Source organism: Ailuropoda melanoleuca, chromosome 5 (assembly GCF_002007445.2).
Source record: "Ailuropoda melanoleuca isolate Jingjing chromosome 5, ASM200744v2, whole genome shotgun sequence".
Taxonomy (NCBI): domain Eukaryota; kingdom Metazoa; phylum Chordata; class Mammalia; order Carnivora; family Ursidae; genus Ailuropoda; species Ailuropoda melanoleuca.
This window is the reverse complement of record NC_048222.1, coordinates 17726470-17737488: the sequence shown is the minus strand read 5'-3', so window position 1 is coordinate 17737488 and position 11019 is coordinate 17726470.

Here is an 11019-nt window from a genome sequence, read left to right as displayed (position 1 = left end):
ATTCCTTTCACCATCCGCACAGAGACTTCCTGCTTGGTATTTAAGTTCTCTGAGGAGTTCCTAATGATTGCAGTGAAAAATACGAAGTCAAATTTAAGTTTAAAATATGTGACAAGTTTTCAATATGTAAAATCCTGATTTTAAAGTCAAGGTCTAGTTTATACCAGTGAGCGATTTGGGAAATAATTCGATTACAAACCTGATGCTCTTTAATTTTAGGATATTTCATACAGACTTTTTTATAATTAGGCTTTTTTTAGGTTTTATTTTAATTACAGAAGTTATACATGCTTGCTACAGAAATTTAAAATGACAGAGAAGAAAGTAAATAATACTCATAATTCTATTTATCATACATTCCATAGCAATTTGAGTGCCTGATATGTACAATACATATTTTGTGCCTTTATGGAGTTTGTGGAATATTAGAGATAACAGATATCAAACAGATCGTCACAAAAAGGATTATATGATTGCAACAGACTCCAATGCTATGAAAACAGAGTCCAAGATTCTCCTGGGATGCATAAAGTGGGGAGCTATTCTAGACTAGGGGGAGGGTGGTGTGCTGGGGGGAGGTGTTCTAATCTGAGGTCTGGGCAGAGCCAGGGTAAGAGGATGGGAGTGATGAATGGAAGAAGAGCATTCTAGATGGAAGGAACTGCAGGTGGTCAGGCCCTGAGGCTGGAAAGCCATTGGCATGTTCCCAGAGACCCAAATGCCTGGAGAGTGGTAAGCAGAAGGGAAAGTGACACAGACAGAGCAGGAACAGCGGGTCAGACTGAAATCACATGGCACCTTTTACATCATATGAAGGAACTCTACTGTCTTCTAAAAACAACAAGAGATAAAAAAATATTAACAGTTTGAATCAACTTGTTCTCTCTTGCTCTTTCTCTTTCATTATTTTTTAGAGCATCAGACATTACGTACCATTTGTAACTTGCTTTTCTCACTACTTCGTAATCTATCATCTATATTTATTAAATGTTTTTCCACAACGATTTTTTTGTAGTAATTAGTTTCATGATATGGATTTTTCAGTTTACTTAGCCACACTTCTATTATTTTATACCTTTGAATTTTTCATTGTTTTAGAGATTATTAACACTGATGTGATGACCATTATTGTGGAGACATATTTGTACACATTCGTAACTGTTTCTTTGGGAAAAATTCACAAACAGCTCAACAGGGTTTCTCTGTCAAAGGATAAGGACATTTGCAAGCTTTTAATATGAGTTGCCAAACTGCCTTCCAGAAAGATTGGAGCAATTATTTCCATGGTAGTATAAAAGACCATCTGTGGCAAATATACTTCGCCTAAATTATAGAGATGATTGGGGGAAATTTTCAGGTTCTATGAGATAGTCTTGAATTGCTATTTGCAAAACTGGAATTTACTTGGAGATTCTTATTTGATAATTAAATTTGAGCCATGTGCCTGAAAATCTATAAAATTCCTGACTTCCTATCTGATTGTTTTCAGTTGAGAATGAATCATGGGCAATGATCACTAAAATATGTTGTCAGCTTCAAAGTTTGTAGGTGACATGAAGTTTTTTTTTTTTTTTTAATTTGTATAGGTAGTGAAAAATTTTAACATACATAAGACTCATATAGAAACTCCAAAACTAAAAATATGAATTTGGCACAAATTATTGAGATTAGCAATTAAACTATCTTTGAGGCTATGTCCAAAAATACAAAGGATAACACAAATACATTCAAAGACAGATTTTAAAAGTGTCAGGAAAAATTAGAAAAATATCCTTTACTCAGTATGATTAAGTCTAACCTCAGATGCTCCAAGCTATTTTTAAGCAATTGCTTGAAATTTTCAACACCAGGACTGATATGCTATCACTGGGTTTCTCACTAATTCCAACTCTGACTCTTGGCAATACACCCCAGCTTTGATCTGCCTCCGGCTCTTTGGCTTCCACATTCAGATTTTGTTCTCTCTAGATTTTACTCATTGCTCTCCTTAATGGATTTTGGCTTCTCTTGATGTTCTGGGTTTCCTTACTCTGTACAACCTCAGATGGGAAGAGCTTCCTTATCCTCATGCCCCAGCTCATTCCACCATGGCTGTCGGGAGGGCGCACCCCTGGGAACTGTCAATAGGACAGCCCTGGCCTTGTAATCTTTGAGTTGGGACAGATATTTGAACAAATAAGGTATTTATTGTCTTAAACTGCTCAAAGAGTTGTGTAAATTTCCCAATAAACCATCAGATATTTATGATAATTTCTTTCGTGCAATTTGGGGAAAAATACAAAATAAAAGACACCTTTCCTATCTCCATGACATTTATGGTCAATGCTTACAATGACATGTAACTTAGAGCTAACAAATTAATATTTTATTTGAATTAATAAGTGGGGATACCATATTTTGTAGCACAATCACCCTGAGAGTGACACAGACTTGTGTGTTGCCGACATACATAATTAAGTGCTAAATTACGTGGCTAATTCAGCAAAGGCTCTAGGAGTTCAAGGAGGGAGGGAGAGATCAATGTGTGTTTGAGTAGCTAGAGAAAGTTTCTTGGATAAAATGGGCCTTGAAGAGTAAATATTATTTAAGTAAGTGGAAAGGAGAAGACAGTGTTCAGAGGAAGGGAATCATTCTGGCAAAATGAAGGAGCATGACATGATGCCTAGATACATTTCAATGGTGTGTTCAAGTTTTCCCAGACTTTGTGCTGTGATAATTGATAAAGTGTGTTTTTCTTTAGACATAAAATGAATGACCCAACTGACCCCTCCATCCTTTGTTGGGGATGTACTTTTTAGCTCTCTTTCCTAATAATGACAATGGCTTTATTCTGCCTCATCCTCTTTTATTATTATTCATGTGAGGCTCATAGAATGAGATCTTGGAAAATTATTTCTAAGCAAAGCTAATAGACTATAAGCAAATCAAATGGAGCAAATAGTTATTTAATCCTCCCATTTCTTCAGCCTCCTGGTTATTTTTATTCTTTCCTTTGCATTCACAATCAAATGCTTATCACAAAAAAATTAGCATTCACAATTATCTTTTAGTTTTCCTTTCAGTTCCTTATTCAGGGCCCTCTGACTTCAACCATGGAATAGGATACTGTTCTCAGTTGGTCTGATATCATTTCTCTCTTCCCAGTTCATAGACAACACAGTAACTAATATATTTTTTAAAATATCACTTTTATTTCAGGACATTTCCTGATCAAATTCCCTGTATCAGTTTTCCATCACCTGGAAGGCAGCGTCCTCCACAGTCCAGCCCTGTCGTAGCTCCCAGTAGGGCCCCACAAGGGCCATCTCACCCAAAGGTTGTTCATCAAAAACTCGCCAGTGTGTTCACACATCCCTTTGTCCCATTCCCCAGTGTGGAGTGTTTCCACTTCTCCCTTCTGAACTCATCATGGACAGTTTCAATATGTACTTCCTTCTTTACTAAGCAAACGGTCCTCTAGAGATCCTACTGCCTGACTGACTCCTTTTCTGACCAGTCTTGTTTCCAGACCTTTCTTCCACTATGTTCCAAATTGAAATTAAAACATAGGTGGCACGTACAATCTATCTTGTACTGTTATTTATATTCTTCCATATTATCTGGTTGATCCAATTAAAAGATAATCTCTTTGAAGACAGAGATGACTTTCCATCTCCCACTCCCACATAGTAGGACTTACTTATGACATTTGTAAGTCCTGGATCACATTCGATTTGTTTCTTAGGTATTCTTTAAAGTTCATGTGCCTCACTGGTAATAGGAAAAAGAAGAAAAAAGGAAGGAATGAGGGAGATCTGCTTTTCATATACTGGCTACTCCATTTGTCAAAATTTCTCCAGGAAGTTCACACTGTTCAACCATTGCATTCACCTTGATCCCTTCAGTAGCATTTCAAAGTTTAATAACTGAAACTACCACTTTTACGGTGGTTCCTACATGCCAGGCATTCCACCAAGTGTTTTACACGAATTATTTCTTTAACATTTGTGCCATTCTAGGAGATAGATATTATTATACACATTTTGCTGAGGAGGAACTGAAAGCTTTCAGATCAGTATCAGAACAAGTAGATGGTTAAGACTAAGATTTTAATTCAACTGGGTTCAATGCTTTTTTTCTTTCTTCCCCAAATTTCTGTTATCAAGAAGATTCATCAGTGGATCAAAGTGGAATTCAAGTACTTCTGTAAAGCTGAAAGAGAAGTATCGTGATTTGGGAAGAATATTTTCCTTTTGGAGGGAAGCCTGATTCCTTGATGATAGGAGCTAGATGAAAAGCTTGTCCCTAAATCAGGGTAAGCATTTGTCCTGATCACGTAGAATATTGAAAGGTGATTGGCTTTTATAGCTAGACATGACATTTGTTGGTGCATTGATCTGTTACTTCCAAGTAGAAATAATTCTGCTTCCAAGTATAAATATTTTCCTGCTCCTAGCCATAGATTATTGATTTCCATGGAAGATGTGGGAAGCCACTGGAAGTAGAATATAGAAGATTAGAAATGGAACTCTCTGAAAGGATGAAACATTTTAGAAAATTGATGGAACAAAGATTTTTATTATCCTGCTGCTTCTTATTCGGTCACCATGAACTTTCTCCCCCTGTAAAGGAATCTATCTTCCCAAGTAGGGAAAAATGATTTTAAAAAGATAAGCCTGAAAAAATTAATTTAAACTTAGCCATATTAGGGTGGCATTAAGGCACTCCCGGGTATATTTTATTGGTCCATTAATATAGGCCCCGAGTGGTTGAATACACCTAAGGCATGTACTGTATTAATGAACCAATAAAACATGCCCTGGAGTGCCTTAATGATATATTACAACCATTTCTATTACATACATAAATGCACTATTTGCTGGCTGTCTCACATAGTTTTAAAGAAAATCTTCAATTAACCAAAAATATTGCATCAAGAACTCTTACCCACAATAAAAAAAGAGCAACAAAGAATCCTGTAATTAACTTACTGGGCTAGTTATCCATGAGGTGATTCTGGATTGATTTAATCTTTGGAGCTTTTTCATTATAATACTTAGGAAGAACTAGTTCTCCGGATTTAAAAATTAGATACTTTTAGGAAAAGAAACAGATGAAAGCTGACAGAATTCATGCTGATCTCCTTTCTTACTTAAAGTATCCAACCCTGGCTTGTGGTTATGACATTAAATAAGTTTTAATGACTCGATCCAAATATTAGCCTTCTGTGTCCACACTGAAAGAATATCTGTTAGGCATTTGGAGAAATTTTTTGCAGAGCAATAAGGAAGGCAGCACACCCATAGGCAAATATGACAGGATTACGAGCAACACATGGGATCGTGTAAAAATGACTTCTCCTGACCAGTGTGGTGTCTCACTTATTCAACTCAATATCAGCTCTCCTGTTTTTTCACTGAATCCATCAACACGGACACATTTCTGTGAGTGGGAGAAGGGGAAGGAGGAAATGGAGAGGAGGAGATATAATGATGATGATAATGGGTATCATTTGTTTAGAGATTATTATACACCAGACAATGTTTTAATGATTTTTATATCTATTATCCTTTAGTCTGTGCAACAACCCTGTGAGGGAGCTGCTGTCTGGCTTGTGGTATCGATGAGGTATCCAAAGTAAGAATAGAAACTCTTTCACATAGGAGAGCTTGGGTTTGATCCAGGCCATTTGAATACAAAACCCATACTCAAAGCTTGATGTGGCCACTAGGAGAAAAAGAGAGAAATATTAAGTTAATGCTTTCTTTGATTGTGAGCACCTTTAGAGTAAAAGTCATTTCGAGACCCTGTACACCAACATATTACATTCTACGGGACATTCTTTCTCTCTGCTCCCTCTTTAGAGGGGCACACAGGTAGAGGAGAGAGAGCTGGTTGACCTGAAGGAGTCTCATAGCAGAGACTTTGAGGATGCAAAGTGACTTGCATGGAGCAATGATCTAAACCTGGTGGGACTGGGTGCGTTGCCATTTGGTTAGATACCAGTGGTGAGAAAGAAGATAAGGTGTCAGTGTCTTAACTTCTCATCTTGGTGAGAAAGTGAGGGTTGAGAGTCAGACATTCTCCCATCTCCACTAATGCTCAGGTACTAATTAGATGCCCTGAAACTGAGATGCCACCCCTGGGATAATAAGTGAGTAGAGAAGACCTTCAGGCTAGTCATAGGTGGAGAAAATACTGCACTGACTGATTAATCCAGCATTTGACCATGGGACTGATTGGGGGACTCAGAGGATAGAAATTAGTTGTTAAAGAAAATATAAAGTAAAAAAAATATTTTTTTGTATGCACATGTTTGAGGTCCGAGATTATTAGCCTCAGTTTTTTTCATAAACATTTTAATTGCTACAGATTTGCAACCTAAGAGAACCTGACCATGAAATGTTTTAAAAAGTCACCAAAATGACTGCAGTTATAGTCTGTTTTAGAGTCATAGGTTAGGCATCAAGTCATCATAAAACTGGCCTTTTTGAGGAATTGCATTTGAGCTTAATTTCTTCTTTAAAAAGATCTGTAAAATACTAGGAATTTCATTATTTTGTCAGCTTTTTTCTGACCCAGTTTCCCCAGCTGGATTTCACAATCCTGGATAACAGTTGCTGACAGGTCTTCTCTGACTCCATTTGATTTTTGCTCATAGTTTATATTTGCCATGCACGTTTTGTAGTCCAACGTTATAATTCTATTGACTTCATTTACGGAAGGTCTTAATCCCTGTGTTGAAAGATACACTGCAGTGTTGTTCACTCAACTGTTAGAATGCATGCAAGAAAGTTGGTAGAATCAGCCCAACCACCTTAAAAATTCTGAAAAATATACCAAACAAGTTATACAACAATATCTTTAAAAATCCCACATATATTGAGAAATAATTGAACCTTCTTTATTTAAAGAGGTTACTGAAGCTTACTTTTTAAAGACCATTAGGTTGGTGTTATTTATCATGAAGTAATAATTTAATACCAGACAGTAAATCCACCGTACAATTTCACTAGGTAAATCACTGTACTAGGTAAATCACACGCAAGGTCACTGAGTTTAGTAAGTGACTCATCTGTTGGTTTATGTTCAATTTGGGAACCAGGACATCAGCTCTTCTGCAGAGCTGACTGGATGAGTCAGCTCAATGTGGTCAGTATCATGTAATAAAGCAGCACCAACATGTGTGACATAACGGTAATGACTGGACATTTGCAGTGAGCTATTTCGTGGATATGTAATCTCACTGTTTTCACTTTTAAAAAATTTTAATGCTGGTTTTGCTGATGGGGACATCTTTGTTGACTCTAATCACAGCAACCTAAATATGTATGTTGCTTTAAACACTTCTGAAACAATTTTTTTTTAAAAGATTTTATTTATTTATTTGACAGAGTGAGACAGCGAGAGAGGGAACACAAGCAGGGGGAGTGGGAGAGGGAGAAGGCTTCTCACTGAGCTGGGAGCCCAATGCAGGGCTTGATGTGGGGCTCAATCCCAGGACCCTGGAATCATGAGCTGAGCTGAAGGCAGACGTTAAAGGACTGAGCCACCCAGGCGCCCCATTTGAAGCACTTTCTTAGGTAATTTATCTTGCTGAATACTTTCTATAACCCTAAGACGTAGATGTGGGCCATATCATCTTCATTTCCAGATGAGGAAATTGTTACTCAGAGAGTATAAGTGATTTACTTAAGGTAATTCGCCTGCTAAGTGGCAAAATGCATTAGAACCAGGTCTTCTCATGAGTACTCAAGTGTCTTTTTTACTCTCTTCCTCACACCAAGACTTGGATATCACCAGGTCAAGGCAGTGGGTCCAGAGATCAAGGTGGAGGTTGGGCATGAATGCTGAGAGGGAAACAGAGGAAAGGAAAAACTGTTGAAATAATGAGCCACATCTGTGTTAGGGGCACAGATATTTGCTTTTAACTTTGTACAACACCATGGGATAAACGAAATGCTTCTGAGTGAATAAATTTTATAGAGCAGAGATTCAACTGCATCTAAAATGAAAATGGAGCTATGATTTGAAGATCAGATGAGATTTTTATTGTCTCATTTATTCAGAAAACTTTAGATATCCTGGGATCCTAATTCAATAAATATTGATTCTACCCTATTAACATAAAATAGTTTTTAGTGGAATATAGGTGATGATTCACACTAACACAAGTAGGAGGTAGTCATTGGACAAAGGGTAATGAATTGGACATGGTGCTAGTTCTGAGTTTAACACCAAATTCTGCAGCCTCACTTGTACAAATTATTTGACTTCTTTGTGGCTTAATTTTCTCAATTGAAAAATGAGAATACCACAACCTACCTCATAGAAGTGTTGTGGGGATTAACTTATAAATTACAGGAGTTAGTCACCATTGGATAGATGTTAGGGAATCAGTGAATGCTCCACAATTGTAATGTAGTAGCACATGCATGTAAATTCACGTGCATAACCCTAGACTGAGTGCCCATTATTGTCATCAGATTCTCAAAGGACTGGTAGGTGAACTACACTGTATGTGAAAAGGATCTTAAGTTGTGGAATATTATATAAATATTAAGATTCAAGGATAGGTGTGCCTGGGTGGCTTAATCGGTTAAGCGTCTGCCTTTGGCTTGGGTCATGACCCCATGGTCCTGGGATCGAGTCCCACATTGGGTTCCCTGTTCGTCAGGAAGCTTGCTTCTCCCTCTACCTGCCACTTCCCCTGCTTGTGCTCTCTTTCTCTCTCTCAAATAAATAAATAAAATCTTAAAAATAAAAAGATTCAAGGGTAAAAAAGCAATGCTCAGGAGGGAAAAACAAAATGGTAATTTTCAGCAGGAGAAAAATGTCTATTGGTCTCTAACAAACGTGGACTGGAATTCTAGAAGATGATTTGGTAAGTCTAATTTACATAAAATATAAATTACCTGTAATGGCAAAATTATTTTAAATATAGGCTTGTTAAATGGTGCTTTTGAATATATTCCATAGATGATAATCTCTAGTTTACTAGTTTCTCTTTCTTTTTGAAATTGTAATGCATATATCTGAGATCCTTTCATAATTTTCCTTAGGTGATGCTGTTGAACACTTCAGTGTGGGATTAAACAAGTTTTCCCTGGTTCTGAGTAGTTAAATAATCTGTTCACCTCTTACCTTGACTTAATGAATTGATTTATAGCATACTTGAAGCATGTCAGCCCTTACCTCCTACAAAGATCCAGTATTTGGAATTACTAATCAATTCTCAATAAATGTTATTTTTATGGAGATTGTCCTTTCAACACATTAAGCAAAACCAAACCCAACCCCAGAGTAGAGTTGAGGGAGATAATGTGAGGAAGAAGAAATAATATCAAAGATCATACATTAGAAAACTACCCTAAAGTACTAAAGAGTCAGTACTGCATTTAAAAAACAGGCCGGGGGGCCCCTGGGTGGCACAGCGGTTAAGCGTCTGCCTTTGGCTCAGGGCGTGATCCTGGCGTTATGGGATCGAGCCCCACATCAGGCTCTTCCGCTATGAGCCTGCTTCTTCCTCTCCCACTCCCCCTGCTTGTGTTCCCTCTCTCGCTGGCTGTCTCTATCTCTGTCAAATAAATAAATAAAATCCTAAAAAAAAAAAAAACAAAACAGGCCGGGGTTGGTCAGTGGAGCAATAGATATGTAATTTGGATGGTACTATTGCTCTCTCAGACATAAAGACATCATTGTCTGGGAAAAGAATTTTATTGTGTAAATAATGTTGAGATGACAGTGGAATTTAGATCTCTCAGCCTTTTCCTTGATTTTGGCAAGGTTGAATGTAGTGGAAACCACAGTGGTTCAGGAAGAATGCCATGTTAACGATGTGATGTTTTATTACAGAAAAACAAAACCAGATGGTATAGGCTAGAATAACGTATCAGTCAGTGTCGCAGCAGGGAATAGACGATTCATTCCCAAGAATAATTCAAAGAGTATTTAATAATGGGGTCATTTATGAAGATGTAGGTGGGATATAGGAGAACTATCAAGGTGAGGTATCCCAACACTAATCACCCAGAGCCTATTTCCACCCATAGGCCTGAAGAAGGGAATTACCTGGGAGGAGAGTTTTATAGAGTCACCACATTGTGGGGAGCCATGATCATTGTGGGGGAAAACCAACAACTCAAAGTGTTGCTCCCATAGAGAGAGAAAGAGGATTATAAATACTCTGTTCCCACTCTCCTCTTTCCCTCTAATCTCCTGCCAGGTCGCTAGTGGTTGCACTCAAGCAAAAGCCAGAGGGCAAGATAGCTCATTGGTATGTTCTTAACAGGCTGGCTTCCTGCAGCAGAAGAGGAGGGAGAGTTTAGTTGAGGGGGTGAATGGAAGATATCTCTTACAGTTATGCTGAAGGGACAAAAAACTCCCCAACTTTGGTAGCTTACAATCCCAAAGTCTTCTCACCCAGTCTAAATGTTTAACGTTTTCTCTATTCGCTATGGAATTTGTCAGGGGACGAACATGTAGTTAGAGGCAGCTAAACTTAAAATATCTGAAACAACTTTCCCATCAGTATTCCTGGAGGTATTCAGAAAATATCATCAGTTAACCTTCTATCTAGGACTTATTTCCAGAAGTCTTTGCTTTTCAGGATTCAGATAAAAGGGAGGGTAGTTTCTCACTCCCGGAGTATTTGTCAACTAGCATCAGGCTCTATATCCAAAATAGACTCAACATCCAGTTTCCAGAACAACTCATAACAAAATGACTTTTCCTTAGTAGAGATGAGATTACCATCACCCCGCTCCTCACCAGCTCTGTGTTAATTTGGTTTGACTTCCAGCTGCTGGCAACTATTTCCCTTTGCCTGAAGGGCTTCCTCTGGCCCATGGAGCCTGCTCTGCCTGGGCATGCAACAGCCCCCAAGTGCTGGGGAATTACCACCATTAAGGAGCAGACCTCAGTCAGACCCAGAGGAGTTCCCTCACCCATGGATGGGATGGCAGTGAGGTGCACATTCTAGAGAATCCCTTAGTTTCCTAAGGCCGTAAGACTGCAGACACTTCAGGGCAACTTGCTTGA